This window comes from Pteropus alecto, unplaced genomic scaffold (assembly GCF_000325575.1).
Source record: "Pteropus alecto unplaced genomic scaffold, ASM32557v1 scaffold577, whole genome shotgun sequence".
Classification (NCBI taxonomy): Eukaryota; Metazoa; Chordata; class Mammalia; order Chiroptera; family Pteropodidae; genus Pteropus; species Pteropus alecto.
Genome location: NW_006440152.1, coordinates 279,942 through 288,956, shown reverse-complemented (window position 1 = coordinate 288,956; position 9,015 = coordinate 279,942). Strand labels below are relative to the sequence as shown.

At 36.7% G+C, this 9,015-nt stretch overlaps 1 protein-coding gene across 1 annotated transcript in view; it reads right to left on the bottom strand.

Annotated features, from left to right (window-relative positions):
• LOC112484131 (integrator complex subunit 6-like) overlaps positions 1 to 5,749 on the bottom strand; it is a 12,777-nt gene extending 7,028 nt beyond the window's left edge. The window contains exon 1 of the mRNA XM_025050515.1: positions 5,706 to 5,749. The gene's annotated coding sequence lies outside the window, so the exon portion shown is untranslated. The remainder of the gene's footprint in view (positions 1 to 5,705) is intronic.
• Between the last annotated feature and the right edge of the window lie 3,266 nt (positions 5,750 to 9,015).

The following is a 9,015-nucleotide window of genomic DNA, read 5'->3' as shown; positions in this document are numbered from 1 at the left end:
ATATACAGTGGAATATTACTCAGCCATAAGAAGAGATGAAAAACTGCCATTTGCGACAGCATGGATAGACCTCAAGATAATCATGCTAAGAGAAATAAGGCAGACTGAAAAAGTTGAAAACCACATGATATCACTTATATGTAGGATATAAACCTAAAAGCAAAAAATGAACAGGACAAACAAACAGAAACTTGTGGACATAGACTAGTGGTTATCAGAGGGTAGGAGGTGGTGGAGGAAGGGGTAGGTAGATAGGTAAATTGGGTCAAATTAGGGGGTTTGGGAGGGTGAAGTGAGTAAAGGGGATCAAATATATGGTAGCTGAAGGAAACTGGACTTTGAGTGGTAAACACACAATAGAATATACAGATGTCAAATTATAATGTACACCTGAAAATTATATAATTATATTAACCAATGTTACCTCAATAAACTTAATTTAAAAAGAAAAGGAAGACAAAACAGGAATAATAAATACATCTTTTCTAAATCCTCAAAAAAAGTGAAACCCTACCATTTGCAACAATATGGATGAACTAGAGGTTATTATGCTGAATGAAATAAGTCACACAGAGAAAGATAAATACCATACTATTCAGTTATATGCAGAATCTAAGGAACAAAAAGAACAAACTAATCAAAAACAGACTCACAAATATAGAGGACAATCTTGGTGACAGTCAAAGGGGAGGGGAGTTGGGGGGCTGGTAAAATGGGGTGAAAGGTTAAAGAAGTACAAATTAATAGTTGATAGACGGTCACAGGGATGGGGAGCATGACATAGGGAATGCGTTATTAATGTAATTACTAAATGGAGAACCAGAAGAGAAAGAGCGATTAGAGGGATTATTTTATAAATTATATAATTGTCTAACCAATGTACTGTATACTTGAAACTAATAATAAAATAAAAATAAAAGAACCTAGGAAAACAGGAATGAAAAGTGAAAAGACATTTCAGTCTACCTAGTACTACATTTCTCAACCCTCAATTGATATTTTGTTTATTAATCTCTTGTGAGGTTTCTGAGTGTGAATCCATCCTTCTGAGAATTAGGAAACTAGTCAAATGGCATTTTGAACCCAAAATATTGACGATCAGGGCTTGGATAAAAGTTACCATTTTTAGATTGAGCAGCACAGGGTGCTTAACCATACTCAAACATGACTCCAGCACCAACAGAGGAACCCATCACTCCTTTGGTTTCTTAATGCTCCCCCCTGGGACCTCACATTGGATCTGCCTATGTGAATGCAAAAGAGAAGTCTTCTCCCACAGAGAGCTAGCTGCACTCCAGTCTCTGAATTAATAAAAAGTGGAGTTTCAACACCACAGGGAAATTTTGGTTCACAGAATTTCTTCATACTATGATAAACATATTTAAAAAAATGTCTCCAGGCTTTCATGATACTAAATGTGGTTTAGTATCATGGTACTAAACCATGATAAAAATGGTTGTTGCTGAGTAGTAGAATGACTGGTGATTTTAAATGTATCTTATTATTCCTTTTAACTTTCCACAATGAACACTGTTTTGCACAGGGTGCTTTCAATTGCAGGAGCAGAAAACGCCACTCATTTTGGCTAAATGATACAAGAAGTCAACATCCAACTGAAAACTAATTTTAGGTGAGGCTTAATGCACTGGAAAAATAATATCACCAAGAGTCTAATCTCATTCCATTATTCTCTTCTGCTTTCTTTGATGCCATTTTCATTCCAGTTCTGGCTCCTCCTCATGATTCCATGATGGCTATCAAAGCTCCTGAGAAGGAAAAAGTAGTTATGTCTTTGTCCTAGCATTCCCAGAGGTCTTAAGATTTACTGTGATTGTACTCTTTAGTTCATATTCTCATACTTGAACCAATTATTGTGGTAAAAGGAGCATTAGAATGCACTGATTTGTTTAGGCCAGGTCAAAAATAGTAAATTTATAGATTGAAAAATACAATTAATGTTTGATTTATGGCCATAAATCGAAACCTGTATCCAACAATCAGAATAAAAATTCCTCTCAAGCATACATGGTCACATTCTGAAAAAAATGTAATGTTAATTTCATGTCAGCAATGTTCTCTAAGCAGTTCAAGTGGAACATAGAGAGAGAGGTATAGCTTTGCATGCTTATATTAGGCAAGAAAAAAGTCTGAAAATTAATGATCTGTGTCAGCTTAAGAAGAAGAGTACAACAAATACAAAGAAAGTAGAAAGAAGGAGCTTTATTTTAAAGTAAAACTAATAATGGAAAAAGAAGACGACAATACAGATGGTCAACAAAAGCAGAAGTAGGTCATATGAAAACACTAAAAACAACACAGACAAACCTCAGGTGCGATTGCTCAAGATAAAATTTACCCCCCCACACACACACACACACACAACCATCAAGAATAAAAAGGAGGCATAACCACAGATCCAAAAGAGGTTTAAAAAAATGGAGGGACTATTATGAAAGACTTTATCTTAGATAAGAAAATTGAAATGAAACAGACACGCTTATAGAAAAATAAAGCTTACCAAAATTTATCACAGAAGAAACAGAAAATTTGTGTATTTCTGTATCTGGTAAAACAACTAACAAAAAATTAGTAACCGTCCTATCCAGAAGGCTTCCCTGGTGGATCCACCAAACATTTAAGGAGAAATAACGCAAACTCTTTTTGAAAATAGAAAACAGAGGATTAGTTCCCAATTCATTTTGTAAGGCCAATATAAATCTGATATAATCTAAACCAACATCTAACAAGAAGAGAAGATAGGAAAACTATAAGCCAAGATCTCTCTCCTGAAAATAAACACAAAAATCCTGAACAGAGATAGTATACTTCAAGAAGGCGAGATTTGTTTAAATGCAAAAATCAGTCAATGTTAACCACATTTGAAAAAAACAAGAAAAAATTTATAATAATTTTTACAGATGGGTCTAAGTTCAACATCTACTCATGATTAAAAGTTATCAGCCACTTAGTATAGAAGACAGTTTTCGTAACCTAATAGAGAGTGTCTACCCAAAAAATTCCTATAGCAAACATCATAATTAATAATGATAATATCAAACATTTTCTCCCCATGTTTGTAAACAAGACAAGGATGGCCACCATGTATCAACAATGTATGGCGGTATAGAGGTGCTATCAGGAAAATAAAATAGGTATAAAGTTTGAAAAGGAAAAAGTAAAATTGTCATTATTCATAGATGACATTTTTCTGTACATAGAATATACAAAAGGATATAAAATGATTAATAAATGAATGTAGCAAAGTTACTTGGTATGGGGGCAATAATAAAATAAATCAATTGCATTTCTTTATAATAACAAAAATAATTAGAAAAAAGATATTTTCAATGAAATTGAAAATCGTATCAAAAATATGGAATACTGAGGAATAAATCTAATGAAAGATGTGCTAGAGCACTACATGTAAAACTATAAACCAGCACTGAGAGAAATTAAAAGCCTCAGTAACTGGAGAGAAATACTTTTTGCATAGATTGGAAATCTTGTTACTAAGTCATTACTGTCATTTCTCCTCAGAATGATTATAGCAATCATATTTAAATTCCACCATTTTAATTCTGGGTAAAATTTCAAGCTGATAATAAAAAAGTATTTGGATATCAAAAGGCTTAGAATAGCCAAGACAAATTCTAAGGGGGAAAAAAAAATGTTGGTTGACACACACAATCAAATATGAGATTTACTGTGAAAAATATGTGGTATTGGAGCAAAGGTAGACAAATACACAAATAGAAGAGAACAGAAAGCCTAGAAACCAATCTGGAAATGTACAATTGCTAGATTTATGCCAACAGGGCCTACAAATCATTGTGGAAATGATAGTCCTTTTAATTAGTCAACTGGATAACTAGGGGGTAGGGGAGAATAAACCTTAACTCTTACCTCAACCCATTCTATAAAAAATTTATTTGAGATAAATAGGAGATCTAGAAGAAAACTTAAGATATTATCTTCATGGCTTTAGGGTAGGCGAAGATTCTTAAAAGAGAAAAAGCACTAACCATAAAGAGTAAATTTAGACTTAATTAAATTAAGTTTTTTCATTCATCAAAAAACACTACTGCATTAAGCAAAACAGATCTATAGAAGATACTCAAAATTATATATTTAGATATAAGCATCAAAATGAATGGAATCCAGAATATGTGTAAAACCACAAAACAATTTTTAAAATAAAATATATCAATAAAATATGAGTAAAAGATCTGAAAAATCATTTCATAAAAGATATGTGAATGGTAAATCAACTGAATTAATCAGCAGAAAATGCAAGTTTAGGCATATGAGAGATGACTGCACACTCACCAGAGTGGCTGAAATTACAGACTGACTACATAGCAAGTGTTCGTGGATATGTGGTACAACTAGAACTCTCATACATTTCTGGACTCAGATTCCCAGATAAATGCCCAAGGCCATAGTTGAAAGGTTAGGAAGAACTCCCTCAAGGCTGAGACATAGAAATCAAGGAAAATACTCCACTCTAGGGCTGAGACGGAGCATCTGGGGAGAATCCACCCCCTAAGGCAGAGACAGAGCCCCAAATAAGAGTTCCCAGCCATAGTAGAGATAGAGGACCCAAGGAAGAGTAGCCACCCTTACATAAGTGAAATCAAGTGCCCAAAGAAACATCCTCACTAGGGCTGTGAAAGAGCCTCCAAGAAATCTCATCCTGTGCAGAGATTGACCTTCCAAGAAATAGCCTCAGCCACCCCAGATCTCAGAGGAAACACTGAAAAAGAGTCCAAACTCTCAGGGCTGAGAAAGAACCCAAGGTAAAGTTCTACCGCACCCATGGCTGAGACAGAACTCCCAAGAGAGAGTTCTACCTTAGTCTTAGAGAATCCAAGGAAGAGCACCCCCACAGGACTGTGACAGAACACCAAACGATAAGTCTCCTCAGGACTGGGATAGCTCACCCACTAAAAGTCCCTACTAGGGATTAGCAGAACACAAGGAAAACCTACCCCCATCATAGCTGAGACAGAGTGCCCAGGGAAAAGTGTCCCCTAGTGCTAAGCTACGCATCAAGGAGAGTCTCTCACAGGCAGAGATGGAGCCTTCAAGGAGGAGAAACCAAAGGGCTGAGGTAATAAACCCAGGGAAGAGAGACAACCTCAAGGCAGAAATAGAGCACCCAAAGAAAAGTTCCCTTCACAGGGCATGGATAGAGAGCCAAGAAACACTCTCATCGCTGATGCTGAGACAAGAAGACTCCCCTCACCAGCGTGAGAGACAAATTCCTCACAGAACTAAGATAGAGCAACAAGGACATCCCTCTCCCCAACATGGCTGAGATAGAGTACCATATGAAGTGTTTCCACAGAGCTAAGGTAGATCATCCAGAAATAGAACCATACCTCAGACTGAGAACACACAAGGGAGAAACATCCTCTGGGACAGAAATATAGCACCCAGGGCAAAAAATCCACACTTCAAGTATTAAAATCCTAAACTTGTTGGAAGAGCCTGGAAGCAACTCAGAAAACGGCAGTAAAGTCGTGATGTTTCACAGGTTCCTCTCTAGTTATGTACCCTTTTGGAGTTGCTGGAAGTACTCCCCCTAGAGCGTCTGTGAATCATACGCATAAGGAAGTGTCTCTTCAGAAGCAATCTGATGTATCATTGCCTAAGAGGGGTTCCAGGGAAGCCGATGGCCATGGTGTGCTACTGACCATACTGACCTGCACCAGCGGGATCCTGGAGAAGCCATGAGAGCCGCAGAGCCTGGTACTGCAGAAGGCAGCAAACCAGAACCAGGAAGCGAACTTTCCTAATGTCTCTGGCGCCCTCTGCAGGCTATCTTTTATGTCAACTTCCACAAGAAAAAAATAAAGGAACCATAACCATTTTCACAGAACAGGCTAGAAGAGAGATTTTAGAGCTGAGAGGGTATAAATCAAATTTGGCACACTATGTTTACAGGAAAGGAGGAAGATTATATGATCATAATAATTAATACAGAAAAGTCGTGTGATAAAATGCAACAAATGTTCATGATGAAAAATTAAAAACATTTGTTAGGAATTAAAAGCATTTCTTACCGAAAATCTGCAAGACACACATTATTCCTAGTAGTGAAAAATTGAAACCATTACTCACAAAATCAAAACAATGTAAGATTCTCACTTTCATCACTTTTGTTTAGCACTGCACTGCAGGAATTCCTGCCTTGCACCTTAAGATAGTAAATAGGCTGTTCACACAGAGCAGGCTCTGGGACTGTTGAATTATGGACAAGCCCTGAGAATGGTGCTTTTCAGGGAGTTGCCAGGCATGTTAAATAGTAACAATTTTCTCAGCATGCAGCTTTTGGGAAAGCTCCAAACTTATTTCATTCACCCCCTTCAGCGGCTGATAGGTTGCTGCTTTTCAGAGCACCCATAGTTGTGAGTCTTGATTTTCAAGGCTACCATGGAGCAGAAGAGAGAAGTGTGAGAAGAGAGCAATTTAAAACACCACAAAGCTTCCTGTTATTATTGTGGCTTAGCCATTTTTCTGAATAAACACTGTTCAGATTTTTTGCAACACTTTGGTTAATTCCAGAGTTTTGAAAATGTTTATTTTGACATTTGTCAGTGTTCTTGTATTATTTACAGTCTCTTTTTCTTCTGGAAAAAAAAAACTAATATGCGGTGCCTATATATTGTACACAACCATCTATGACCAGAACTTGGTTCTTCAGTCAACTGGTTATAGTGAACTCAGCATAAGATATGGTTGTAGAATCAGAGAGTATATTAGTTTTTATTGTTGCATATAAATTAACTCAAACTTAATGGCTTAAAACACCACATCTATGTTATTTATTGTCTCACAATTTTGCAGCTCTGGACATGCTTGACTGAGTTTCCTGCTTCAAGTCTTAAAAGGCTGAAATCAAGGTTTTGGTCAAGCTACATTCTTACCTGGAAGATCGTGGGTGGAATTTGCTTTAAAATTCATTCAAAATGTTGGCAAAATTCAGTTCCTTGCCATGTGGGACTAAAGTCCTTGATTTTTTGTTGGCTGTTGGATGGAGGTCACTGTCAACTCATAGAGGCTGCTATTAGGTCCTTTTATTATAGCCCTTTTCATCTTCAGGCTAGCAACAGCACATCAGTTCTTATGTTTCACATTCCCTTGTCCTCTTGTGTTACCAACTAGAGAGATGCTCTGCTTTTGAAGGGCTTATGAAAGTAGGTTAAGCCCACCCAAATAATCCCACTGTATTAGAGTCAACTGATTAGTAACCGTAATTACATCTGTAAAATCATTTTTGTTGTGTTATGTAATGTAATCAAGTGATGAAGAAGATCATAGGAGGACCACCATCTTAAAATACTGCCAAGGATAGATGAAGAAGGTTATGTAGCAAAAGTAGAATCCATGGACATTTTGGCCACATCTTTGCAGAACTTACTTTTGGTTTCAGCACCTTCTTTGGTCCAATCTCGTACATACATTCTATCTGATAATGAGGTGCTTCTATGCATACTTGGTAGATCAGACAATTCCCTAGTCATACTGGGAAGTTCGGGTGGCAAGGGAACTTGGTGTCCCATGGTCAAGCATTCAGTGTCTACTAAGGCCCAACAGCAAGTCGAATGTTTCTTCAAAGGACCAGAATGGCATTTGCTTCTCTAGGACATTAGTGCCTGCGGAAAGCTTGGGTCCAGTGATTATTGGGAAACTAATCATTTATTTCTCTTTCCGCAATGCACCAGCATTCTAAAAAATGGGTGCAAATCCCCTTGGGTATGGCTAGGAGAAAAATAGGCAGTATAAATTTTTGCTCTGCCACATTTTTTCCTCAAGAGGCTTCTCCTTCATTCATGAGGTTTTGGGTCTGTAAACTTGGTCAAGCCTGGGATTTGATTGAGTCAAAACCCCTCAATCATAATGGGAGTAAGGAGGAATATGTTTGGAGTGCAGTAGATTGTATAAGCACCTCTTAATATTCCTACGTCCAGTGATTAAAGTCAATGGAAACTGCAAAAACTTAATTCATTCAGGACTGCTAAAGGTAGTGAACAACAGGAATGAAACTTTGGGTCACCCCATCAGGAAAATTATCATCTCCAGGGAAGATGATTGCTGAGGACAAAATGAATATGAAATGAGTAATGGAAGAAATGACCACATGACCATTTGCAGAAATAAGGACTGTAATAATTATGAGTATTACCTTCTTATTTTGATGTGAATATGTTTACATACACGTTGACCAAATATCTTTGATTTTACCATCTCTCATACACTTACCTGGTAACTAATATATGTTAATTAAAGTTAACTTTATCTCTCCATACTTAAGATACAGGGTATTAACAGGAAGTGAATCAGAGTGCAGCCAAATAAATAAGACTTAAGGACTTTATATCTTCTTTTGGAAAAGTTACATTAATCAGTTGTAAGCAGGGAAACTTGTATCATGTTAGACAGAAGTACGACTGTACTGTCTCTCTACTTAGAGACTAAGTATTTTTTTTAATTTTTATTAAGTTTATTGGGGTAACATTGGTTAATATAACTATATAATTTTCAGATGTACATTATAATTTGACATTTGTATATTCTATTGTGTGTTTACCACCTAAAGTCCAGTTTCTTTCAGCTACCATATATTTCATCTCCTTTACCCACTTCACTCTACCCATATCCCCCTATATTTGACCCCTTTACCTCATCTGAAATTTGATTGAGTCGAATTGAGTCAAATTGACTCAATCAAATCCACCCTCACCCCCACCCTCTGGTAACCACTAGTCTATGTCCACAAGTCTCTGTTTGTTTGTCCTGTTCATTTTTTGCTTTTAGGTTTATATCCTACATATAAGTGATATCATGTGGTTTTCAACTTTTTCAGTCTGCCTTATTTCTCTTAGCATGATTATCTTGAGGTCTATCCATGCTGTCGCAAATGGCAGTTTTTCATCTCTTCTTATGGCTGAGTAATATTCCACTGTATATATGTACCACAGCTTCTTTATCCAATCATCTATTGTAGGACAC